At 38.9% G+C, this 25,080-nt stretch overlaps 1 long non-coding RNA gene across 1 annotated transcript in view; it reads left to right on the top strand.

Moving 5' to 3' along the window:
* LOC142069617 (uncharacterized) overlaps window positions 1-24,786 on the top strand; it is a 99,673-nt gene extending 74,887 nt beyond the window's left edge. The window contains exons 5-7 of the long non-coding RNA XR_012665544.1: window positions 1,453-1,544; window positions 19,485-19,575; window positions 24,508-24,786. This is a non-coding gene — a long non-coding RNA (uncharacterized LOC142069617). The remainder of the gene's footprint in view (window positions 1-1,452; window positions 1,545-19,484; window positions 19,576-24,507) is intronic.
* The last annotated feature ends 294 nt before the right edge of the window (window positions 24,787-25,080 follow it).

Genomic DNA, 25,080 nt, shown 5'->3' with positions numbered 1-25,080 from the left:
GGGGAGACCCCATGGAAGAAGCCTGGGGTAAGGCCTATAAACCCAACATTATTTCCAATCTGTAGGCAAATCTTCTGGCTTCCATGTCCTCTATTCATGGAGTTACTTTGCTCAGTGGTACTCCCATCACTTCTTGTTGGTATTGGCTTTAATTTGCCTTCCTGTCCTATGTCTGAACGAAGGCCCTCCTCTCTCTTCTGAGGTTCAGTAGTGGTCTGAGAGTTATTGGGGGTTAGAGTAACATTAACTGTAATAGCTAACTACTAAAATAAGAGGTAGCATTCACAAACATCAGATGGTTCCCCCAGACTTGCTGCCTCCTATTCTCACCATGCACCTTCCAACCCAGAGAACCCACATTCGATTGGGTCATATTACAGGATCCTCTGCATTTATAGATTAATAGATTTTAAGGTCAGAAGGGAACATTTTGATCACATAGTCTGACCTCTTCCATAATATAGTCCAGAGAATTTCACCTAGAAATTCTGCCATAAAGCTCATCCATATCTTATAATGGAGCTGGAACATATATGTTTTCAAATGGACATCAGATCTGAATGACAGAAAAGTCAACACCATTCTTAAAGCAGAATCCTTCCTACAGACCCCCCCTTGGGATATGTGGCTTTGCATTGTCCTGTGTCTAAATAGCAGACTTAGCCCAGTTCTTCAAGAAAGAGAGGACAGGATCTATAAGTTCTTCCCTGCCTTATGCTGAGGTCAATGCATAAACTGAAACTTATGGATCTTCTTCTTTAAAAGCATAGAATTTCTCTCTACATATTTAACTCAAAGGTATTTTTGCTGGGCCATGATGGCATGTGTGTCCTTTTAAACGTGCTGTCTTTTCTCTGCAACATTTATCTGGGAGAAAATAACTTACTCTGGTTAAGATTGTTCACCTGTATGCTTTATTAAAAGAATGCTCAAGCTTTTGCAGTGACAAATGTCATTTATCAAATGGCCTGTGCTTTGTGTACAGGGCTACATTTGGGGGAAAAAAGTAATATCTTCAGATATGGGCTGACAGGAGCTCATTTTGTAAGCATTACAAATGGATGCTCACAAACAAGCAAGTGGTGCTTACCTAGAGTGAAAAGGAGATAAGTCCAGCTGACAAGAGAACAGAAATCTAATTGTCAAATTACTCCAATGGATTTTTTTGCCGGTCAATTAAAAGAAATTATTTGCTGCTATGACCTCTCTAAATAATGGTTGGCCAAAGAAAAATCAAAGAATTCCTGGCAGAAGATAATCAGCAAAGATATTAATTTAATAGTCAGAGCCCAGAACAAGACAGATTGCTTTATTGACTCTCTATATATGTAGGTTAGGCCTTTGAGCTTGCATGTTCATTTAAAAACAGCCCTATCCTTATAGCTGTGTAAAGAATTATTTTTCTGAGGGTATTTTGTATCCAAGGTTAATGCTCTCTATCTGTTACCACAGGAACCTCAAACAGCAGGCTTCAGTTTAAAAAAGAAAACAACATATTGATCTGACTTACAACCTTCAGTACTGTCTGGATGGTGCACACAAAGGTAACTTTTTAATGGAAATTACAGAGTGTACCCAACTTGAATTTTGTTTTTTGTTTTTGTTTTTGTCATTAGTTTATAGAGAAAAAGGAAGAAAGAAGAGAGGAGGAAAAAAAAATCTTCAGTGCCATGGTAGATATATTATTCACATCTATGCAGTACACTCTTGATTGCTGACTGCATGTGTGTTTCATACTTGTATCATAAACTGATCAGTCCCATATGGATGAACAACAGTTTGTTGTAGGACCCAGTAGCTGGGTTCACTCACATGCTTCCAAATTATCTGGGACTGGGCCAAGTCTTGTCCTTGTTCCTAGCTCTGGCTCTCAAGGGCACATTCCCAGACTCAGACACCTCATCAGATCCCTTGCTTGGGACACCCAAGAACCCGTGCTTCAGCCTTCCTCAAGCAAACCTCTACCCCACCCGTGCCACCAACTGAATATTGCTTCAGAGTTTCAACTAACTCTGGGCTTTCTGACTTCTAGTTTAACCCTTTTTGGGGACAACGTGGCAGGGAATCAAGGAACATAGGCTTAGCCTAGGAATTTCTTAACCACAGAAACTTTACTTTTAAACACAAGAGTTACAAGTTACAGACTTTTGCCAAATAACCAGAGCCCTTTGAAGCACCCTCTCCTAGTCGGACATCGCCCCTTCTGTGAGTCTAAGGTCTTCATCTCGCTTTCTCCAACAAGTTCTTCTACCTGGTGGTGATGGATAGCTCCCCTCACAGAGAAGCATTCCTCCTTCCCTTAAATATAGTCTCTGTCTCTTTTTGGATGTGTTCCACACGTATGCTTGTCCCTCCCCTCCACGGGACTCCTGTGTAAGATAGTCCATTGTTCCATGGGGATGGGCTAGTAGCTGAGAGGTAATCTAAGTCAATGGCTCCTTGATGGAGGTCTTCTCAGAGATCATCCTTCTAGGAGATGTTAAGTCCCTCCAAGGGGAGGGAGGCCATTTGGAATGCAGTTAAATAAGCTTGCCTTGGGCAAAGTTAAACATGAGTTCAGCACATAACAAAAAATTGATATCCTAATCCAAAATGGAGACTATATCAGCAAACTGAAGTTCACAATTTGCCCCAGATATATCTCCCTCTGTCACAACTTACATATTTACTGTATCAATGCCATTTTATTTCAACCTTAGGCTACGTCTGCACTGCTGTAAGGTCCCCTGTGTGGCCGTTCTATGCCAGTGGGAGACAGCTTGCCTGTTGGCGTAATTAAACCACCCCCAACAAGTGGCAGTAGCAATGTTGGCAAAGAGCATCTCCTGCTGACATAGAATTGTCCACAATTCTATTTTGTCGGTGAAACCCATATCAGTCGGGGGGGTGTTTTTTTCCACTCCTGACCAACAAAAGTGCTAGTGTAGACGTAGCCTTAGTGTTAGTTGTTTTAGCAACTTCTAATGATGGCTAACATACAGGCCCATTGACAGGGTGGGGAAAGGGGACAATTGCCCAGGGCCCCGGGTGATTTAAAAGGGCCTAGCGGCCGGGAACCCCGGACGCTTTTAAATTGCCCGGGTGGGCCGCTGGGCTCCTTGGCATGCATGATCGCTCCGGGGCCAGGCCCTGTGCTTTGAGGGCCCCACAGGCCAGCGCAGGGTCAGTCCTGGAAGTGATGGGAGGTTCCAGAAGTGACAGATTCGTCGCTTCCACCCTCTCCTCCACAGGATGGCCCTGGCTCTGGCTCTGGCCCTGGGGCCCGGAATTCCTGTCAGCAGGCCTGATAATGTATCTGAAATGAAAACTGAAGTCAAATGGGAATGGTTAGGAATTGTACAACACAAAGCAAAGGAAAACAATCAAGATCCAATGTATACTATAATTTGAATGTGAATAATTGACAGAATCCCCTCCATCAGTAATGCAAAGAGAAACAAAAACAGGTGAAATAAAATATTTAAATAAAAAGATACAAGAACTGAAGAGGACTGGTTTAAAAGTAAAAAGGAGAGATGAAATTATTTCGTTCCTTCAGATAATGAAAACTACAGGTGAGATTTTTAAGGGACACAGCTCGTGTAAGCTGATGTTGCTCAATTCACTTGAAAACAAAAGAACTATTTCAGCTTGAACACCAGCTGAGGATCTGGTAACTTAGATCTTCATAACACGCAATAAAGGTTATCTGAAAGGATGGATCAAATTATAACCCCCCCCCCGAAATACAGAATTAGTTAATTCCCCCCCCCCATCCCAATTAGCAGCAACTCTCACAGCAGTCATTGGGAGCTGATGGCACACAACACTTCTTTGGAGGCACTTCACACCTTGCAAGATTAGTCCCTTGGACTTCACATTAAATGCAATGCATATTAACATAAATAGCTGATAGTTTTCCATTTGGGGTAGTTTGTGCTCTTATGGTATAAATGTTGCCTCAGGAAATGGAAAGAGTGGATTTTGTAAGGGATGGTAACAAGCATGATTATTTTTCAGTGAACATGGGAAGAGTGAGCTAATGCCTGATCTGTGCCATTTTCTCAGCACCTTTTAAATCCCCTCACACATCTTTTCCTAAGAGGGGGGTGTTGTTTTTTTTAATATGGTTATATTAAAATAGGGTTTTTACGAAGGGAACCATTCAGGTAACTTGAGCACTGAAGGGATGAGTATGCAAGTATCAGACATGAAATGCAAAAAGAAAGTGAGTAATTTTAATTATGCATGAGCATGAATGGGTATTTAATGAAATAGACCTTAAGGGTTTTTATTCTAGTTGCTATTGCAAAATGATTCATATTTAGGATAGAAGTTATATTATAGGAAAAATCATGAAGGACATTCAAATCCTAATAATGTTAAACACTATGTTACAATGAAAATGCTAATAGTAGCATGAAAGTAACAGAGATAATGAGAATAAATTAAATTACTTGAATTAGTCTTAAATTAACCACAGATAATGTAAACTTGTAGATCAAAAGCTAGATTATTGAAATATTATTCTTTTACCGCAAGCACTCTGTTGGAAATCTTTTCAAATAAGTTTTGTTTTAAAAAATAAATCTTTATGCAAGTTAATATCTATAAACAAGTTTACCATACATGTAATATTGGGTGAAATTTCTAAATATCTATTTGATGCTTTCATTACTAAATCACTGTAATCACTACTAAGATCTATCTTGCTTTAAGATTAAACTCGATAAGTTTATGGAGGAGATGGTATGATGGGATAACATGGTTTTGGTAATTAAATATTCATGGTAAATAGGCCCAATGGCCTGTGATGGGTTTTTAGATGGGGTAAGATCCAAGTTACCCAGGAAAGAATTTTCTGTAGTATCTGGCTGATGAATCTTGCCCATATGCTCAGGGTTTAGCTGATCGCCATATTTGGGGTCGGGAAGGAATTTTCCTCCAGGGCAGATTGGAAGGCCCTGGAGGTTTTTCGCCTTCCTCTGTAGCATGGGGCACGGGTCACTTGCTGGAGGATTCTCTGCTCCTTGAGGTCTTCAAACTACAATTTGAGGACTTCAAAGCACAGATATAGGTGTGAGGTCTTTTTTAGGAGTGGTGGGTGAAATTCTGTGGCCTGCATTGTGCAGGAGGTCAGACTAGATGATCATAATGGTCCCTTCTGGCCTAAATATCTATGAATCTATAAAACAAGTAACATATTCTGATTATTTCAGAACTACCCATGCTGCCGCAAAGAACAGGCAGAAACAGAAATGATTGGATAAAGCCATTAGGAGAAGGTGACACTTTATAGTTCGTTCCAGAAAGATACAGATCACAAATGCTATTACGTAGTATTATTATACAGTAAAATTGAAAAAAACAAATGTCAGATTGTTTATTCTGATCTGGCAGTGTTATCTTTCTTCAAAGACAACAGACACTTCAGTATTGTTTCCTTTTAGAAGTTTTTGGTGTCAAGCCAGAGGGTCAGGTTGGCATGCAGTTTAACACAGTATAATGCAAGAATCAGACAGTATGCCCCAGTTCAAAATCGCATTTAAGCATGTGCTTAAATTTTGTCTCTATTCAGGATAGCACTTAAACTTGTTCTTGCCTTCAGCAGGATTTAAGTAGATGCTTAAATAACTTTCTTGAATCAGGATACTTTCTTGAATCCTGGACCTGTTGAACAGATTCTGATCTCACTTAAACCAGCACAAAGCTGCATTCCATTTGCAGTTCCTCCCAAATTAAACATACATAAATAGAGATCAGAATCTGGCTCTGAGATCTAAAGATATAATCCTGGCTCTCTTGAAATTACTGGAAGTTTTGTCATTAATTTCTTTGGTATCAGGATTTCATTCTAAATCTTTAAGTAAATGGGAGTTTCACCTGAGTATGAACTGGAAATATGACCCCCTTTCCCACTGAAGTCCAAAGATAAACTTCCATTGACTTCAAGAGTACCATTACTAGGCAACACAACTGACACATCAGCAAAAAACTTAAAGACGACTACATTTTCTTTCTAGGTCAGGCCTTCGCTAACATTTCATATAGCTCGTATCCAACTTCAAAAAACATTTCACTAAGTCTGAGTAATGTTTAAGAATATGAGCTTGTTTTGTGTTCCTTGATACTTTAGTATCTGCAGCATCTCAACACTGATGCGTGCATGGTTGAATAATGCATATTTATAGTTTCACATAAGCTATGTTTATGAATATTCATGGTCAAGCAACATTATTAGTATATGCTGGATAATGAATATCAATGAATACTTTGTTCACAGGAAAGGAAGCCAAGTACAATATGAGATGAACATAGATATTTTCATTAGGAAAAGACAATGGGTAGCCAGCACTTTGGGATCAAACCAATCTCTTGCAGGCGATGCCACCTTTGGCACCTCTAATGTAAATAGTGTTAAATTGTTTTACTAGAAGTTTGCTTACTTTGCCAGGAAGGTTATGGTGGTTTGTTAGTTACACTGACCTTTTATCTTTTTTCCAGGGCCACAATAGGTACAAGTTTGATTAAACCAAATATTTGATAACAATCAAAATAAAACAATTATGCTTTGCATTCAGTGAATTAACATTGTCCCTTATCTCTATAAGCTTCTAATTTTATGACTTTACATGGCAGATTTAATCCGTATTAGTTCCCATATCAGGCTAGTTGACAAATGTCAACCAGATTCACACATTATAAGCAAAGATGAACCACAGAATCCTCCATTACATATGTATAAGAATGATTTCCATAAATGTGTCACATTCAGAAATGTTTTACAGCTAATTTCTCAGCATTAAACCAGGAGTAAACAAACTGCGTTAGCATGAAAAATGGTAAAAAAAAACCCAAAAAACACCTTTACATTTTCAATGTAGGTCACTATAGATTAACACTCATTAATACTTCCTGGAGAAAAGAATGCAAAATGGCTTTTACATCAGCATTAGATTCTTTTTCTTGCAAAATGGAATGTGGATGACTAAAGCTTATAAGGAAGGACCTTTTCATTTACAATTGTTCATCTTATCTATGTTGACACAAAATATTTCCTTTCAGTCAGTCCTCCTGCATTCTGAAAGAACAAAGCCAGCTAATAGTCTGCAATCATTGAAATTAGAGATGAAATGGATGACTAGGTCTTTTCCATCTCATATTTTGGTATGTTTTATTGTTGTTCTTCCAGGATAAAACATACAGTAGCTTTTTTATTTTAATTTCTATTATAATGCTTCTGAAAAGCTCCATTCACTAGTTGCTCTATGAGTACAAAGCATTTTTAAAAGGTGTAGATTTTTTGTAATGTATCTCCAAATCTACCTTGCAAGAAATGTCACTTACTCTTTCAGATGGATGTTCATCACGTTACATAAGCAAAACTGTTCTCAGTATAACTGCAGTGGAATCAGTCTCTTTAAAAAACTAAATCCTCATCTTTGAGTATCTTCCATAAGATCAACTGGAGCTGCATTAAGACATTTTAACCTAGGAATAAAGCTGAAGGAAACTAAGTTTACAGTGCTTGAATGCTCTTTAAAATTGTTAGAAACCATTGTTCATTCCCTACTTATCTCTAACCCAAACTATAGCAACTTCCTGCTGTTTGGCCTTACAGTCTCGCACGAGACAACCTTCAAGCCCATCTAACATGCAGCTAAGATCTTCTTCCTCACCAACTGTGTTGTCTCCACCTCTCTCTGAATTCATGCGTTGGCCTAAAATATTCTTCTGCATCAGATTCACAGACTTCATCCTTGCCTTCAATAGATTCTTTGATTGCTACATCTTGGGCAAATATTTTGTCCTGTGTTAGGACTACTTTGTGCCACTGGGGAGCAGTACACATTAATATTAAAGCGCCCCCAAAATGGCTGAGGAATCTTTTTGTGATGTACTGTGAATACAAGAGTACTTGCATGTATAGGGATGGGAAGGGTTCATCACATGCCATTACAAGCCAGTGCAGAGTACAGCAGCCCTTAGACATCTCTTACCTGTGCTTGGCACCAATTTGCCCTCCCAGCCAACACTAAGATTGTGGAAGGTGGATTAGATTCACCTTTGCTTCCTTCCTAGCTGCACTGAACTTTGCTGCATCACATCCAGGGACTGAACCCTTGCCTCTCATCTCCCATCTCCTCCTGTGCCTTACACTCCCATCTTGACATGTCTTAATTCTTTCTTAGTCTATTCCCCCACAAGTGACTTGGATCCACATCCTCAAAGGTATTCAGGTACCTAAATCCCATTAAATTTAGTGGAAGTTAGGCACCTAAATACTTTGAAAGACTGGGCCTTGGTGTCTTTTCCCATGTCAACCCCCACACCACAAAACCAGATCCTATATGTCAGTCCACCTCCCTTTCCTCCCTCAAACCCCTCAAGATTCCCTCCTTTTAATTAGCCTCATGTGCTCAACTCCATTTCCCTGGCCATGCCCGACTTTGCTCTCTTGGTCATTAAATGTAAATAACATTAACAACACCAAGTACAAAATATTGTTCATTTTATAAAGAAACCAACTACACATTTATATAAAGAAGCATCCGGAGAGCTTTCTGTAACCCTTGTCTTTATTGCCTTTATCTCTGTGTTTACAATCCTATGCGCTCCTCATGTAGGGCTGGATTCTGATTCCACTGAAGTCGTTGGTGGGGGAGGGGAGTTGCCATCATCTCCAATAAGAACAGGATGAGGCCCTTGGGTTACATAGAAACTCCTTGAGATACTGACTTGTCTTTTTTTAAAATTCATTTTTAAGGTGACACCAGCACATGCCACCATAGAAATAATTACCCATATTGCTAATAATCTTCCGATTTGTCCAATCCATTTATTCCAGAATTTGTGAATTTGGCAACAAATGAAATTTCACTATTATGAAGGCAGCAATAAAAATTCCATCTCTCTGCCATGAGCTTCAGGGCAAGTAGCATCATAGATAAGAAAACCCTGACATTTTCCCCACCTTTCTCCAACTCTTTAGTCAGTATTGGAATAGACAGCTGTAAAATAGAGGGAAGGCAGTCGTGATCTCCATTCCATTTTCTATCTGTACCAAATAAATTTCTGCAGTAAAGAACAGAGAAACAGGGCCTCCTAAAGGAGAATGGAAACTGGCTAACTGCCTGGTCCACAGTGAACAAAAAGCAGAGTCAGGTAGAGTTACAGTCATTTATGCTCCAGCCAAGCATGGCAGAAAATTCTGAAACTGAACAAACAAAAAGTTGGGGAGAAAATAGTCACAACAACTCTATCCCTTGAAAGCAATTAAAGAAAATATTTTAAAAAGTCAGAGGAGTAAAATTACTATCCAGCTGGACTGCCTTAAAGTAGAATTGAAGTAAAATATCTGGTCATACTAGAGTAATAGAGAAAAGTGAGGATAACATTTACTAAATTGGAATCCTGCTTTACAAAAAAGGTCACAGTGATGGACTTTGTCAAGCTTCTCTAATTTATCATGACAAGTTTTCCTGGACTTAATATGCATCTTCTTGGACTCCCAGAGGGGAATAAAGCTGAAGATGATATTTAAAAAGGTACTAAAATACTTTCCACTGAATTCCAAACAACCAAGACCCAGCCTTGGAGTTTGCTGAATCTTCTCAACTCTCACTGAAATTAATTGGAGGTGCGGGCACTCAGCACCTCAGAGGATATGCATAAGTTATTGAAACGGAGAACTGATTACCATCACAGTGTTCCACACCATGTGGCTTGTTGCTTAACATCTCCATTTTATTACTAGCATAGGAATTGACCTTGCAAGGTGTTGGGTGTCCTTGACTCCCATTGACTTTGATGTTCCTGTAAAGTAATGAGGCCCTTCTTCTCAGTGCTGAGCACCCTCTTCTCCAACTGTTATCAAAACGAACTTAGTACTTTCAGCACCTTGCAGGGTAGAACCCTAGTGAGTCTGGCCTTAATACACACTGACCAAATATTATTCAGCTAAATTATTCCTGTTGACAGATTATCTACCTGAGGGTGACCAAGTCAGATGAAATTTCATAAAGGTGGAAAAAAACTGAGATAGAACATGACACTAGATACTCCTGAGGTACCTTCCAACCCTGATATTCTATGATTCTGTGTTCTTTCCTGCAAAGCTTTGGGTTGAAATTCAAAGGACACTTTCATTTGCTACTGAATCAGAAGTGGTCCTGAGTTTCTTGGAGTGTTATCCGTTATGATACAACCAACATGGACCCAGTCACTGAAAAAGCTTGAAGAATCTCTCCCACACATGTGAAAAAAAAATGGCACCAATTCAGCAAGGTACTTCAGCACATGGATAATTTTAAGTACCCAAGTATTCACATTAAGTTTGACAGGATTGCTTAAAGTTAGGCACAAACTTAAGTCTGTTGCTGAATCTGGACCTTTATCATGAAGATATAATCAAGAATGAAGGTCTGTTGTGCTTGTTGCTGGTACTGCTGATCTGTGCAACAAGTCATGTGCAAGTTATTTCCTTGGTAATGAAATAATTGGGTAAAAAACTTTGAAAAAAGAAATTCACACACAGAAAAATACAGTTAATTAGGACTGTCAGTCTGGGGCAAAAGGAAACCTTCATTTTTAATTGTTAGTCTGCTATTATTCATTTAGCTTCAGCAAATGGCTGGGAATTTGAATTTAGAGAGTTAGTATGCCCTTATTAGAGGATCCTTATAACACTTAGGTGCCTTTGAAGTAAGGTGGAGAGATCCTTATTCCTTTCTGTCACACCAGTTTGTATCACAATTGACTTACTTGGCTCTGATCCAGGAGAGTATTTAAGCATGTGTTTCACTTAAAGCAGGATTATCATTTGCTACTGGGCAGTTGCCTCTCCCCCTGCTCCACCCCCAAGGCTTTTCATAGGTCTATATGCTCCATTATGACTTCCATTTTCTGCCTCCCAAAGACTTTTCAGTATATAACAACATATCAGATTCTCTAGTCTGACACATCCTTCCCCAGATGCCCACCCTGGAATTTTTCTGAAATGACACCCCTTATGTCAGAAACATGAGTAGTTCTGTCAGTGTCAATGAGACTACTCATATGTCTAAAGTTAAGCAAGTGCTTTTTTGTTTGCTCCCATATGAGAAGGGTGTATATCCACATGTAAACAAATTATTGATGGAAAACTAACTCAAAAAATGTTTCATGGTAGCATTTTTTGAAACACTTCCAGTTCCACATACAGGATCACTTAGACATGCAGAACTGCAGGATCTCAATGTGTGGATGAGATGATGATGCAGAGAGAAGGGGTTAAGGTTTATTAGGGTCTGGGGAACTTTTTGGGAAAGGAGGAGATTCTAGAGGACGGATGGGCTCCACCTAGAACAAAATGAAACCAGATGCTGGCATGTAAATTTAAAAAAAGTTTAAGATGAGTTTTTAAATGAAGGCTTAGAGAAAAGCGGACAGGGTGCAGAGGAGCATACAGTTTGAACAGAGCCATCCCTTAGGGGAGAATCTATTACTATGCATTTTCTATATCTAGTAAAGAGGATAGGATAGAAGTTGATAAAATATAGTTAGGAACTGAAGAGAAACAAAGTTAAATGAAAAAAAAAAGCATCAGATAATGGTATACAGCTAAATAGTGACAAATTTTATAAGTGCTTGTATAAAAATGCTGGAAATCTAAACACTAAGATGGGGGAAGTTGAGTGTCTGATATTCAATGAGGATATTGACATAATAGGCATCACAGAAGCTTGAGGGAACAATGATAATCAATGGAGCATAACATTACCAGGAGTGTTAAAAATACATAGGAATGACAGAGTAGGTCATGCTGGTGCAGGAGAGGCACTATATGTGAAAGAAAACATAGAGTCAAATACAGTCAAAATCTTAAATTAATCAAACTGTACCATATAATCTTGCATAAGAAGAAGATAGCAGTAGGAATATACTACTGACCACCTGACTGGGATGGTGAAATGGTTTGGGAAATTAGAGAGGCTATAAGAATAGAAAACACAATAATAATGGGGGGTTTCTGCTGTCGCCATATTGACTGGGTACATGTCACCTCGGGGTAAGATTCAGAGATAAAATTTCTAGACACCATAAATGACAGCTTCTTGGAGCAGCTACTCCTTGTGGAACCAACAAGGGGAGAGGCAATTCTTGATTTAGTCTTAAGTGGAGCTCAAAATCTGATCCAAGAGCTGAATATAGCTGAACTGCTTGATAACAGCGACAGTGATATAATTATATTTATTATCTGGGAGGGGAGGGAGAATACCATAGAAGCCCACCACAGTACCATTTAACTTCAGAAAGGGGAACTTCACAAAAAATGAGGAAGGTAGTTAAATGGAAATTAAAAGGTATACTCTCAAAAGTGAAATTGCTGCAGGCTGCATGGAAACTTTTAAAAAAAAAAAACACCATAAGAAAGACTCAGATTATATATATCCTAATTCTTTTTTAAAAAAAAAATAGTAAGAATACCAAAAATGTGCCACCATGTCTAAACAAAGTAAAAGGAGCAGTTAGAGGCAAATAGGCATCTTTGAAAGATTGGAAGCTAAATCCTACTGAGGATTATAAAAAGGACCATAAACTCTGGCAAGTCAAGTGCAAAAGTATAATTAGGCAGGCCTCAAAAGAATATGAAGAGCAACTAGCAAAAGATTCAAGAACTAACAGCCTAAAATATCTTAAACAATTAGTGGGGTCACTGGATGATCAAGATGCTAAAGGAGCACTCAAGAAAGATAAGGTCATTGTGGAGAAGCTAAATGAATTCTTTGTATGAGTCTTCACTTCAGAGGATGTGAGAAAGATTCCCACACCTGAGCCTTTCTTTTTAGGTGATAAATCCGAGGAACTGTCCCAGATTGAAGTGTCAGTAGAGTTGATAAATTAAACAGTAAATAAGTCACCAGGACCAGATGGTATTTGCTCAAGAGTTCAGAAGGAACTCAAATATGAAATTGCAGAACTACTAACTATCATTTCAATCAGATGCTTTGCCATAAGACTGGAGAATAACTAATGTGACACAAATATTTGGAAAAGGCTCCAGAGGCAATCCTGGCAATTATAGTCCAGTAAGCCTAAATTTTATGTCCGGCAAATTGGTTGAAACTATAGTAAAGGACAGAATTATCAGACACAGAGATGAACATGATTTGTTGGGGGAAAGAGTCAATGTGGCTTTTGTAAAGGGAAATCATGCCACACCAATCTGTTAAAATTCTCTGAAGGGGTCAACAAACATATGGACAAAGCCAATCTAGTGGATATAGTGTACTTGGAGTTTCAGAAAGCCTTTGACAAGGTCTCTCATCAAAGGCTCTTGAGCAAAGTAAGCAGTCATGAGATAAGAAGAAAGGTCCTCTCATGTTTCAGTAACTGGTAAAAAGTCAGGAAACAAAGGGTAAAAATAAATGGTCAGTTTTCAGAATTGAGAAAGATAAAATAACTGTGTCCCCCAAGGGTCTATATTGGGACCAATGCTATTCAACATATTCATAAATGAAAAATGGAGTAAACAGTGAGGTGGCAACAAGTTTGAAGAAAATACAAAATTACTCAAAGTAGCTAAGTCCAAAGCTGACTGTGAAGAGTTACAAAGGAATCTTACAAAACTGAGTGACTGGGCAACAAGGCAATAAAATGGCAGATGCAATTCAACATTGATAAATGCAAAGTAAAGCACCCCTGGAAAATTAATCCCAACCATACATACAAAATGATGGGGTCCAAAGTAGCTGTTACCACTCAAGAAAGACATCTTGAAGTCAGTGTGGATAGTTCTCTGAAAACATCTGAAAAATGTGCAGTGGCAGTCAAAAAGCTAAGCAGAATGTTAGGAACCATTAGGAAAGGATAGATAATAAAACAGTGAATGCCATAATACCACTATATAAATCCATGGTACGGCCACACCTTGAACACTGGATGCAGTTCTGGGTGCCCAAACTCAAAAAAGATATATTAGAATTGGAAAAGTTACAAAGAAGGGAAACAAAATGATTAAGGGTATGGAACAGCTTCCATGTGAAGAGAGATTTAAAAGATTGGGACTTTTCAGCTTGGAAAAGAGTCGACTAAGGAGGGATATGTTTGTGGTCTATAAAAGTGAAAGTGAATAAAAAAAAAGTTATCTACTCTTTCGTGTAAGACAAGAGCCAGGGGTCACCTAATGAAATTAATAGGCAGCAGGTTTAAAACAAACCAAAGGAAGTACTTTGTCTCACAATACACAGTCAATCCGTGTAACTCACTACCAGGGGATGTTGTCGAGGCCAAACTACAACTGGGTTCAAAGAAGAATTAGATAAGTTCATAGAGGATAGGTCCATCAATGGCTATTAGCCAAGATGGTCAGGGAAGCAACCCTATATCCATAGTGTTCCTTGCTTCTGACTGCCAGAAGCGGAGAGTGAACAAAATGGGATGGATCACTTGATGACTGCCCTGTTCTATTCATTCCCTCTGAAGCACCAGGCATTGGCCATAGACTACTGGTAGATGGGACCATTGGTATGTATGGCAGTTCTTATGAGCTCTGAAAGAAGTTAGTTCCATGGTCATTCTTCTCTCGTACAGGGAATAAAAACAACAAAAAAGACTGAAGTTTTTATTGTTTTTTTTCCACGTTTCTTCTTTTATTGTGTGTTTGCAGGGATGTGAGGAATTTACTGTAACAAATGTGATGTCAGTTTATCTAAACCTTTTTTAGTATTAACAGTGGGGTGGAGGAGAGGGAGGCGAGTCTGAGAATAAATAAATAAATAATAAACAGAACGTGGGACTTGGACCTTTTTCAAGTCCAGCTAGTTCCTGATTTTCTTAGTAAAATTCAGATTTGACACAAAAGTGAGATTATGGAAATCTTAAGTTTTTATTCTTAAAGATGACTGACAATATTTTCAAACTTAGGGCCAGAATGTGAACTTCACACTCGCAGTGGTGAGCAGTTAGTCCTAGGAGTAATCCCACTGAAGCCAATAGGACTACTTGTGTAACTACACATCAGGGCAATAAGCACTTCACAAACTGGCCTTTAGAATCCTATGCTGTAATCTGAACATTTTCAAGTAATTTATACATGACCATGTACTTCATTTTATAGTAGGACAATGGCCTGCACAAAAATTAGAAGTTATGAGATTAGGGGCAGATAGGGAGGTAACAGAGTGTCTAGGGATGTTGGGGTAGGTGTGTGTTTGGAGGGAGTTCTGGCTGGTATCTGAGTTTCCTGGGTGGAGTCTGCAGTAGGTACATGCTGAGAAAGGGGGAGTGCTATTTGGAGTGCATCCTGGGATGTCAGATAGTGCTGGTTTTTGCTGGGGCTGAGTGAGTTCAGGGATGCCTTTGAGTGCTGGAGTAGATGGGCAGATGCTGTCTGGGAGGGAGGCTAGCATCTGTAGCTGGGGAAGTAGTGGCTAGAAAGTGTAGATGATAGAGATGTAGCTGGGTTCTCTCTAGAGAGCAAGGGTTGGGGCTGGGTGTCTCTGTGACCTTGGATCTGGCTACAAGGCAGGGGCTCCTGCTAGGTCTTCGGGGCAGAGTTTAGCTTTGGGAGCTGGTAGGAGGCAGGAGTTCAGGGGCTCCAAGGGAGAAAGGAAGCCTTGTTAGTCAGGCAGGGTGTTGGTGTTGGGTCTGTCTAGGGCATCCTGGAGTTAGCAGGGAGCCATCTTGCCTTCTGTCCCCCAACCCAACTAGCCCTCACAGCTGCGATGCCACTACCACATCCCACCTCCTAGCACTCACAGAGTGGAGGTCTCCAGCCAAACAGAAAGAAGCATGCAGTCCCCTCAATGCCCTTGGATGGTCCTACCTTCTCTCTACGTCTTGCTGGTGATTAACACAGGTGATCTTCTCAGTACTACCATTATATATTTGTGGATTATACCTTGCATGAAGAGGGGAATTCATTTTTTGAGGACATGAACAATGTGTATAACAGATTGTCTCCTTCCTATTACAGTTTCTCTGGTCAGTTATCCATTAACTGTTCAGTGACTAAATATATAGCTGTCAAGGTGCCTTCCCCACTCTGAACTCTCAGATACAGATGTGGGGACCTGCATGAAAGACCCCCTAAGCTTATTCTTACCAGCTTAGGTTAAACGCTGCCACCACCAAAGTGTTACACAAAGAACAGGGGAAGTGCCCACTTGGAAAAATCTCCCCCCCAAAATACCCCCCCCCCAAGCACTACACCCCATTTCCTGGGGAAGGCTTGATAAAAATCCTCACCAATTTGCATAGTTGAACACAGACCCAAACCCTTATATCTTAAGAACAATGAAAAAGCAATCAGGTTCTTAAAAGAAGGATTTTAATTAAAGAAAAAGCAAAAGAATCACCTTTGTAAAATCAGGATGGTAAATACCTTACAGGGTAATCAGATTCAAAACACAGAGAATCCCTCGAGGCAAAACCTTAAGTTACAAAAAGATACCAAAACAGGAATATACATTCCATTCAGCACAACTTATTTTATCAGCCATTTAAACAAAACAGAATCTAACGCATATCTAACTAGATTGCTTACTAACTCTTTACAGGAGTTCTGACCTGCATTCCTGCTCTGGTCCTGGCAAAAGCATCACACAGACAGAGAGAACCCTTTGTTTCCCCCCTCCTCCAGCTTTGAAAGTATCTTGTCTCCTCAGTGGTCATTTTGGTCAGGTGCCAGCAAGGTTATCTTAGCTTCTTAACCCTTTACAGGTGAAAGGGTTTTTCCTCTGGCCAGGAGGGATTTAAAGGTGTTTACCTTTCCCTTTATATTTATGACACTAGCTCTTGACTCTATATACCTTACTATAACAGTTTCTAAATGGTGGTTATTACTGTAAGTTAAAAATCCACATTTCATAATGTCCTTGTTTTGTACTTATCATTAGCTTGTTTGAATCCATTACAAATTGTTGTGTAAATATTTCTAGTCTATAAAAATAGATTAGGAAAACAATAAGATTACATAGTTAAGCACCCAAAAGTCAAGAAGTGCCAAAAAGTAAAGGATGCTTGTACAACCTATGCTTTCTACTCTTTATACCTATGCATGATGATACACACTTCAATTTCATGATCACATCCTTTTATTTTGGCAGATCCCTTGCCTCATTCATTGCACATGTTAGACAATGCATAGTGAATCGAGAAGATATGCAACATTTATTTTCCTGAAACTTATTAGAATAGAAGAGAAAAATGGCATTGAAGATGAATCACTATCAACCAACAATAAATAAATTAGCTTTTCTATGGACATTCAGTTACACTTATTTTTTAAATATACCTTATTCAGTTATCTATAAATATATATCCATAGTCTGACTGCTAAGGATAAAAATAATGTAGTAATGTTGTACACATTACATTATTTTTCCTTAGCATTTTAACTATGGACCCCTGCTTCATTTACTGTGTGCCATTTAAACTGTGCTCTGAATAAGGTAGGGCCTTTTTAACTATTATTTGTATTACCATATGATGTAGGAGTCTTAGTCATGTATGAAAACCACATTGTGTGAGGTGCTGTACAAACCCAGAAGGAAAAAAAAAGACTAAAATTCTGATCTTTGCAGTGTTGTTAAATACTCCAAGTGGGCCGACTAAAAATAATTTTTATGTTGAGAAAAGTAATTCCTTTTTGATTTGTATCTAAGTGCAGCATGTTAAGAGATGTCTGTTTTTTATTCTGCCATATAAACCACTTATATTATTCTACGTTTAGTAAAAAATATTGATTTCAATCTATAAGGAAACAGAATTTGATAAAGAATGAAGGTATGTTCATTTTTAATAAAGCATTCCTCCCAGGAAGGATACAGGAAGACTGGGCCCTCTCTTGATGTCTGCCTGTATGTGTTGAATCAGCAATTCAGTATTTATCTTTTGCATTTTTAAAAGTCAGTTTGCACTTTTAGGGCTGTATTATCTTTTCTAAAGATTCTCTCTACAAATGAGGAGGAGGAAGAGGAGGAGATGATGTGCATCAGAGACCTTTAAAACCTGGAAAAAAATATTTGCAGCATTTCCATTATAATGAGACTTATTATAGTTCAAGACTCGCTTTAGCCCCAGTCATACATTTATGATGTCATTGTGTGAGAGAATTTGCTTGCTCTCTAAATTAAATAGACATGAACATTTTCTTTCTTTTTTAATACTAATAAAATGTTTACTATGTACGTGTCAGCATTTGGCTTACAGAATGGATAGCCATTCTCCTATCCCCAGAGTGTTGACAGTACTGGAGTACCTGAGTCCCTATGTTTAGGCAGAATCCTCAATGCAAGGAGAAAGCCTGTGCCATGTTAGCATCTCTTAGGTCAGGGCCGGCAGCTTCTCCAAAGTCCATATGTGACCTTGGCACTGCTATTGGATGCCACTCATTGGCTTTTCCTCCTATGAAAATAGCATCTCCATTGTCTCCCGGGGAAGACAATCAGCACATGTTCACCAATACTAATGGCTAAATGATAATGGAAGGCTAACCGGCATTCTGTTTATTTAAGAGTGAATGGAAAAAAAATAATAAAAAAAAATCATGTAGTCTTATTTGTGTGTGACAAAACTGAAGCAACTGTGCTATTTATTGGCCAGAAAAATAACTTACAACATTTAAAATGAAGTTACCACTATCCCACATCATAGTCCTTTTCTGATCATCCTGGTCACGGAGTGCCTTGTCTTTCCCTCAATTTATTACAAGCTCCCCTAGTCAGAGCAGTTTTCTTGTGTGTCCCTAAATTGGAAAGTTTTACATACATCTCTGTTAATATCATCTCTTCCACTCCTACAGGTTCATTGCAGAGTTGGTCTCTAATCCACATTCCTGAGGCATGTAAAGCTTCTTCTACTCGCCCTTTCTTCAGAGGGTCATCATGTAAAAATAACTTATTTCTGCTTACTAGCCCGCTTGCCTCTACCCCTCCCTCCAACTTGCCCTTTCTCAAAAAAGCATATGCAGTACTAAGTCTGCAGTACTCAGGAAAGAAAATAAGTATTTGCAGAAAATGGTACTGGAGACATAAGCTCTGGAGACACAAGCCTCAGGAACAAGCAGGATCTCATGATTTATATTGAGTGCATATAAAACTAATGAAAAAGAGTATATACAAACCAATAAACTTGCCCAGTGCAAAACCAAAACAGTCTAGACAACTGAGTGCTTGAAATAACTTTTTCCTTCCTTTTTACTAATCTGCCTATCACCCTTACCCCTGAGACTAAGCAAGGAAGGAAGCTCTCTACTCAAAAACCTCTTTCCAAAGTCACTTCCTGCCAGGGCAATCCACTGCTAGTTACTCTTGGTCCTCTCTTCTCTACATATATACAAGAAAGGGGTGTCAAACGGTAAGCCCACCAATCTCTTGTAAAGGAAAGGAGCCATTTCTCCTCAAACTTTTAATTATCTTTTTAAAAAAAACAGCTACAAGTGGTGAATTTTTTGAGGAACAGAGATTTTTCCTGTTCTAAGTGTAATATATACTGTTTTTTGTTTTATTTTGTTTTTAAAGGAAAACTTGAGAAAAACTGGCTTCTACACTTTAAGGATCCAGAGTTCTGAAGGACTGACTAGTGGGCCAGAACAAATGTGAATCAGAGAAGGTACAATCTCTTCATGTGTGTTTGTGGACCACCTACCACACTGGACTCCTAATCAGGATCTTAGGGGGCTACCATAAATATACATACTAAAACAGTAATAAGAATGGTAACGGTAGCAACCTACAGACATTCCTCTACTAACCAGCAATATTCACTCAACTAGAACAAAAATAGTTTAAGCTAACAAACCCCTTCAGGGAAAAAAAAATTTACAAATATAGGTCTTGACCCAGGCCCTGAAAATTAAAAGACTGTGGTTCTGTCACAGAAGGTTATGAGTTACAGAGTTGATGGCCCACTTCTGTCATCCTGACCCCTTCAATTGACATTCAGAGACTTTCCAACATGATCTTAACCACTGGAATGACATGTTCTCTGGGTTCTTCCAACTATAGGAAAGATGGGACATCATCAAAAAATAGTTCAGCTGTTTGTCCAGTGCTTATTCACATTATTCATAGCTTTGCAATCTGAAAGATTTAGTTGGTAATCTTGTAAGAAAATGCTTTTGGTTGAACTTGAAATGCTTCAAGGATAGCCCCTTTTATCCCTTTTCTCCGGTTCTGGTTCCCAGTACAACTGGAAACCACTAGTGCAGAAGTTGACAGGAAGGAAAAATAGTGGGGGGAGAATTAGTCCTGAAAAAATACAAAGGTGGAAATGTGCTTATTGTTTCCTCAGACTAGTTCACATATTCTTAAGTATTTTTGAGTGGGAGGAATTGATTTGCTATCAACCAGAAAAATTGTATGATTGCACATCAGCCTGAAATGTTTTTTTTTCCAACTTTCCTTAATAATTGTCTAACGTGTTCCCATTAAAAGTTTAACATTGTTGCATTATGGTGCAAGACTATTTAAGATGAGCTATGAACAATTATAGAGCCTTGCTAAATCAGTTTAACATAGCTAAATTCCTAAGTTTCTTTCCAAGCATGTGACAAAAGTACTGAATGCTGATCTATTATTATAAGTTGACATCTTTTGTAGCAAAACTATTGTTGTACTAATCCTGCATTTTTGTAATCTTTTACAGTTCCTAATAGAAAAAAATCACTCTTACCTTGAAAACTATTTAAATTTTAAATGCAGACAACTGTCTAGTTGTATTATTTTCAGAAAAAAAAATCCTCCCTTTCATTAAGAATCTACTGAAATGTAATACATCTTAAAATAGACTAAATGAGGCGGTTCACAATATATGTAATATACAAAGAAAACATAAAAGTCTCAGTATTAAGGCACTAAAACTAGAACAGGTGTAAGTAGATAGTTATAATAAAATAAGGGATAATAAGACAGACAATCTTCACTCAAAGCACTAAAAATTGATACATTTGCATATCGATGGTGGAACTAGCATAGCTGCCATGGTAATACAGCTCTCTTTTAACTGGTTCAGCATTCATTTCCTAAGGTATCAGACTTAAGATTTTGTAGTTTACAGTATGAACGCTTATATCCTTATCACAAATATCTGCAATGTGCCCAGGGGATTTAGTTATTCTCTGTCTGCTGCAACGTTCTGTAAACAACCAAAGAATGAATATTGTTTATTATACATTATTTTTGTTACAGTAGTGTCTAGGAGCCCTAGTTATAGACCAGGACACCATTGTGATATAGAAAAGAGTTCTCGCAATCACAGACCATCAACTTGATATTAGCAAAGTTAACCAAAGAAATGCGGCAGGCACTCAGGACTACTTCCATTGCAACTGAGCTCACATGCAGTTACTAGGGCGCCCAGTTTAACACCCTTTCTCATTCTGAGTAGCATCTTACAGCCAGTCTTTTAAAGATATAAGGTGCCTATTTGCACTTAAAAATCGGTCCCTTACTCCATAAGGAATCAATAGGTCCATTCGTAAAGGAAGGTACTATTAACTGAGAGTAGAGGTGGAAGAATTGCCCCCTAAATTGTTACTGTGTCTTGAATTTCAGAACTTTGCATGATCTGTAAGGGCTGTGTCCTATGATGTGCACAGCTAGAGAATGCACGGAATTTGAAGTTAGACAAGTGGGCCCTGGTTCTTCAAATGCTTCAATGCTATATGAAGTAAATGAGAAGTTAAATCCTTAGCAAGATAAATACTGCATATCTTCATGAAAACATAGATGATAATTGACCTTGCAAGTACTCCTTTATAATCAGGAGTACAAACAAAAAAATCTACTTTAAGTACAACACACCATGCCATTATTTGTGTCAGAATTTTTCTTCTTAAAGTATAGCAGCACAGATGGAAGTTTATCTCTCATCTTTCATACAGCACACACTCTGAGTTTCTCTTTGTAGCAGTACAAACTTTTTGCAGCAGCATCAACTGCGAACCTCTTTTCACTTTTTTTTTTGCAGTTGCACATAATGTGTAAAAATCATGCTGTGAAGAAGAATATAAGTCAATGATTGACATATTCTATAGAACTGTCTGTTCCTGGGTGCAAGGATACTTAAATCCCCAGATATGCTCTGTCAAATGAGTGTTTCATCATATATGACTAGCACTTTTCAGAGACCGAGCCTAGTTTGAACAAAAATGATCCAGTCTCTTCAACAGGGTTTATCCATTAGTATTTTCAGTGGCAAGGACAAAGTGTAACATCTTTAATCATAACTTACAACAGTCTAGAATGATTATGTAAAGCACTTTGGGCAAGAAGGGAAAAAAAGACCTCTAGATAAATGAAAGACATGTATCTTTGTTTGTTAATTAATATTAGCTCACCAGGGTGGTAGACAGACTCTCCGAAGTGCCAGAACTTCATGGGTCTCATTTTCAGAAAGTTGAATGCATGAAGCTCTAGATATGCATGTGCAAGTGAGTGTGTGAAAAGAAGATATGCACAGACATTTTCAGAGGGGCTGTTTAGACATGTACAAACCATATGCACATCTATAGATGGACATGTATGAATGGGTATTTACTCCATATAGCATTGGATCTCAACTTTTCCAGACTCCTTTTAGGAGTCTGAGGCCCGAGCCCTGCTACCCAGGGCTGAAACATGTAACTTAGCTTTGCGGAGCCCCTTGTGGTGTGGGGACCCAGGCAATTTGTCTCCTTGCCACCCCCTAATGCTGGCCCTGCACTTATGACCCCCTCCCCAGCCCATCCTGTGACCCCCACTGGGGCTCCCAAGCCCCAGGTTGAGAAATACTGATCTACATGAGTTGATGTATCCCCTGGAAGACCTACATGTACCCCTAGTTGATAACCACTGCCGTATCGTACCCAGGTTGAGGTTCTATTTCCATTTTCATCTTCTGCCACTTAAAGGAGGCAGTGGCTGAAGCAAGATATACATAGACACCTATTCAAACACACATACACACTTGAGTTCGGAGGCAAGTGCACAACAAGAGTAAAGATAGAGATTTAGGCAGTGGAGGTGGGAGACAAGAGGGGAAAGACAGCAATCAGAGGTACAGGAAATCAGCAGGTCGAGGTACAGGCACAAATGATGAGCCTGTTTGTGAGTTGAGGCAGATGAGAGGAAGGTGCAGGAGACACTTGCACCCTCTAAATAAAACGTGTAGGCCACTGAGCTCTCAGCACATATCAGAAGAACAGGTGCTTCAGAGCCACAGATTAAACAAGCAAATCATCCATCACCTCTGTGCAGAGCTGTGCATGCTGCCAGAGCATGGGTGGCCTACCTAATGGGTGGAGCAGGACGTTGCCTGGTGATTGCGGTGGCAGTTTGGAGTAATGGCAGATGTAGGTACAGGAGTCCGGCACCAGGAAGCTAGAGACAGGGTTGAGGAGCCTAGCCAAAGGTCAGAACAGAAGAAGTCAGAATGAGGAGCAGGGAAGGGAAGGAAAGACTGGATTGGAGCAGACAGGAGTCAAGGCTGGAATGGGACTAGAATGAGAATGGAAGCAGACTGGAGAAGGGTAGGAACAATGGCTGGAGCAAGTGGCTGGAAGCTGCACCAGGGCAAGCACAGCCGCGAGTGTGGTCCACATAGAATAGCTGTTGTGTTGCTGCCACTGCAAGGCTCAGATAGCAGTCTACTGTCACCCATGCCCAATCAGAAGGCTTATTAACCTCGCTGATCTTGCTGGGTTGCCTAGCAACCAGGCTGGAAGTCAGCTGTGGTCCTGGCAGCCTGGAGAGCTTAATAGACTCAGTCCAGAGATTTACACTTTATAGGTCCTCTTATCTTCCACTAGGACTGTTTTTGCCTCCTGTCTGGCTATATCTAATTTCAAATCTAGTAATAAATACACTTGTCTTCTGTTCCCCGCACATCCACTCAAGATTTTACTATGGAAACCTCTCTCTGAGGAATAATATGAGCCTTGTAAAAATTCCAGATTATTTTCCAGTGCATCTGTTGTTTCAGGTCCTCTGCAGGTTCCCACAGGGAGTTTTACCACTGCAGCTTTTGAATGCACCCTTTATTCTCTTTAGGTATTGTTGTGACACTATGAGTATCACAATTATCCCTAAATATGTTTTCAAAATATACTACAAAAACAGGTGTGTAGTGGAGATTGATGTGGTAATAAGAGCCCAAGGTCAATTTGTGATCTGTTATCACTTAAGTATTTGTAACTACAGTGTTTAAACTCTGTTTCTAATTGAGTAATTTAATTTAAATAATTGGTGGTTATAATGTAACAGTCGCTACTAGCTAGTAGAAAGAGAGTGAGATTCAATCACAAAAGAAAGAATGGGACATTACACAGTTATGAACTACATTTTCCATGTGTGAAAAGTTAGAGTTAAAGTCTATGTGATATTCTCTTTCTAGGAGTTGGAATATATTCCATTTCAGGGTGCTAGATAAGCTCCATGTAAGGCCTCTGTACTGCATAATGCTTTACTCTCAGTTATAAAGAAGGAAGGAAGCTTTGCTTAAAGGCTCTTTGTTAAAAGTAAAAGAGGCTCTGAGTTAAAATTCCTTTTCTATATTCCATTTCAGGAAAATGTTAAAGAACTGGGGAAAGAAGATATAAGTTTTTTCATGGCTATTCATTTTATAATTTGTTACATAACCAGGATGACTCAGTTACGCAATGGAGGAAGGAGAGTGGCACTACTTAGAAACAAAAACAGTATGTTTTGACAGTCTTGAAAAGTAACCCTTCATTTAAAGAAGGGTGTTTAAACTATTGTACACAATTATTTTACTCGTATGACTTGTTTAATTCTATTGTTGCTGATGCTCCCCTTTGTATTCAGAACACAGATGAAAATCTTCAGGGCCATGGACTATGTCTTCCTTTATGCATAGCACCAAGAAAATTGTCAGTTATTTCAACATTTAAAATAATAAAGAAAGACTTATGCTCAAATAAATTGGTTAGTCTCTAAGGTGCCACAAGTACTCCTTTTCTTTTTTTTTAAAGAAAGACTAATTAAAGCTACCTCCATCATTTTAAGGGACAACATGCATCCACTACCACTGCCTTCACAGCAATTAACATCCAATCTTATATATGTGATAGTGTACCAGTGGCTTCTCTGTGGTCTTTAAAAAGGTAGGTATCTAGCT

Source organism: Caretta caretta, chromosome 1 (genome assembly GCF_965140235.1).
Source record: "Caretta caretta isolate rCarCar2 chromosome 1, rCarCar1.hap1, whole genome shotgun sequence".
In the NCBI taxonomy this organism is placed as follows: domain Eukaryota; kingdom Metazoa; phylum Chordata; order Testudines; family Cheloniidae; genus Caretta; species Caretta caretta.
This window is presented reverse-complemented; position numbering and strand designations above follow the sequence as displayed.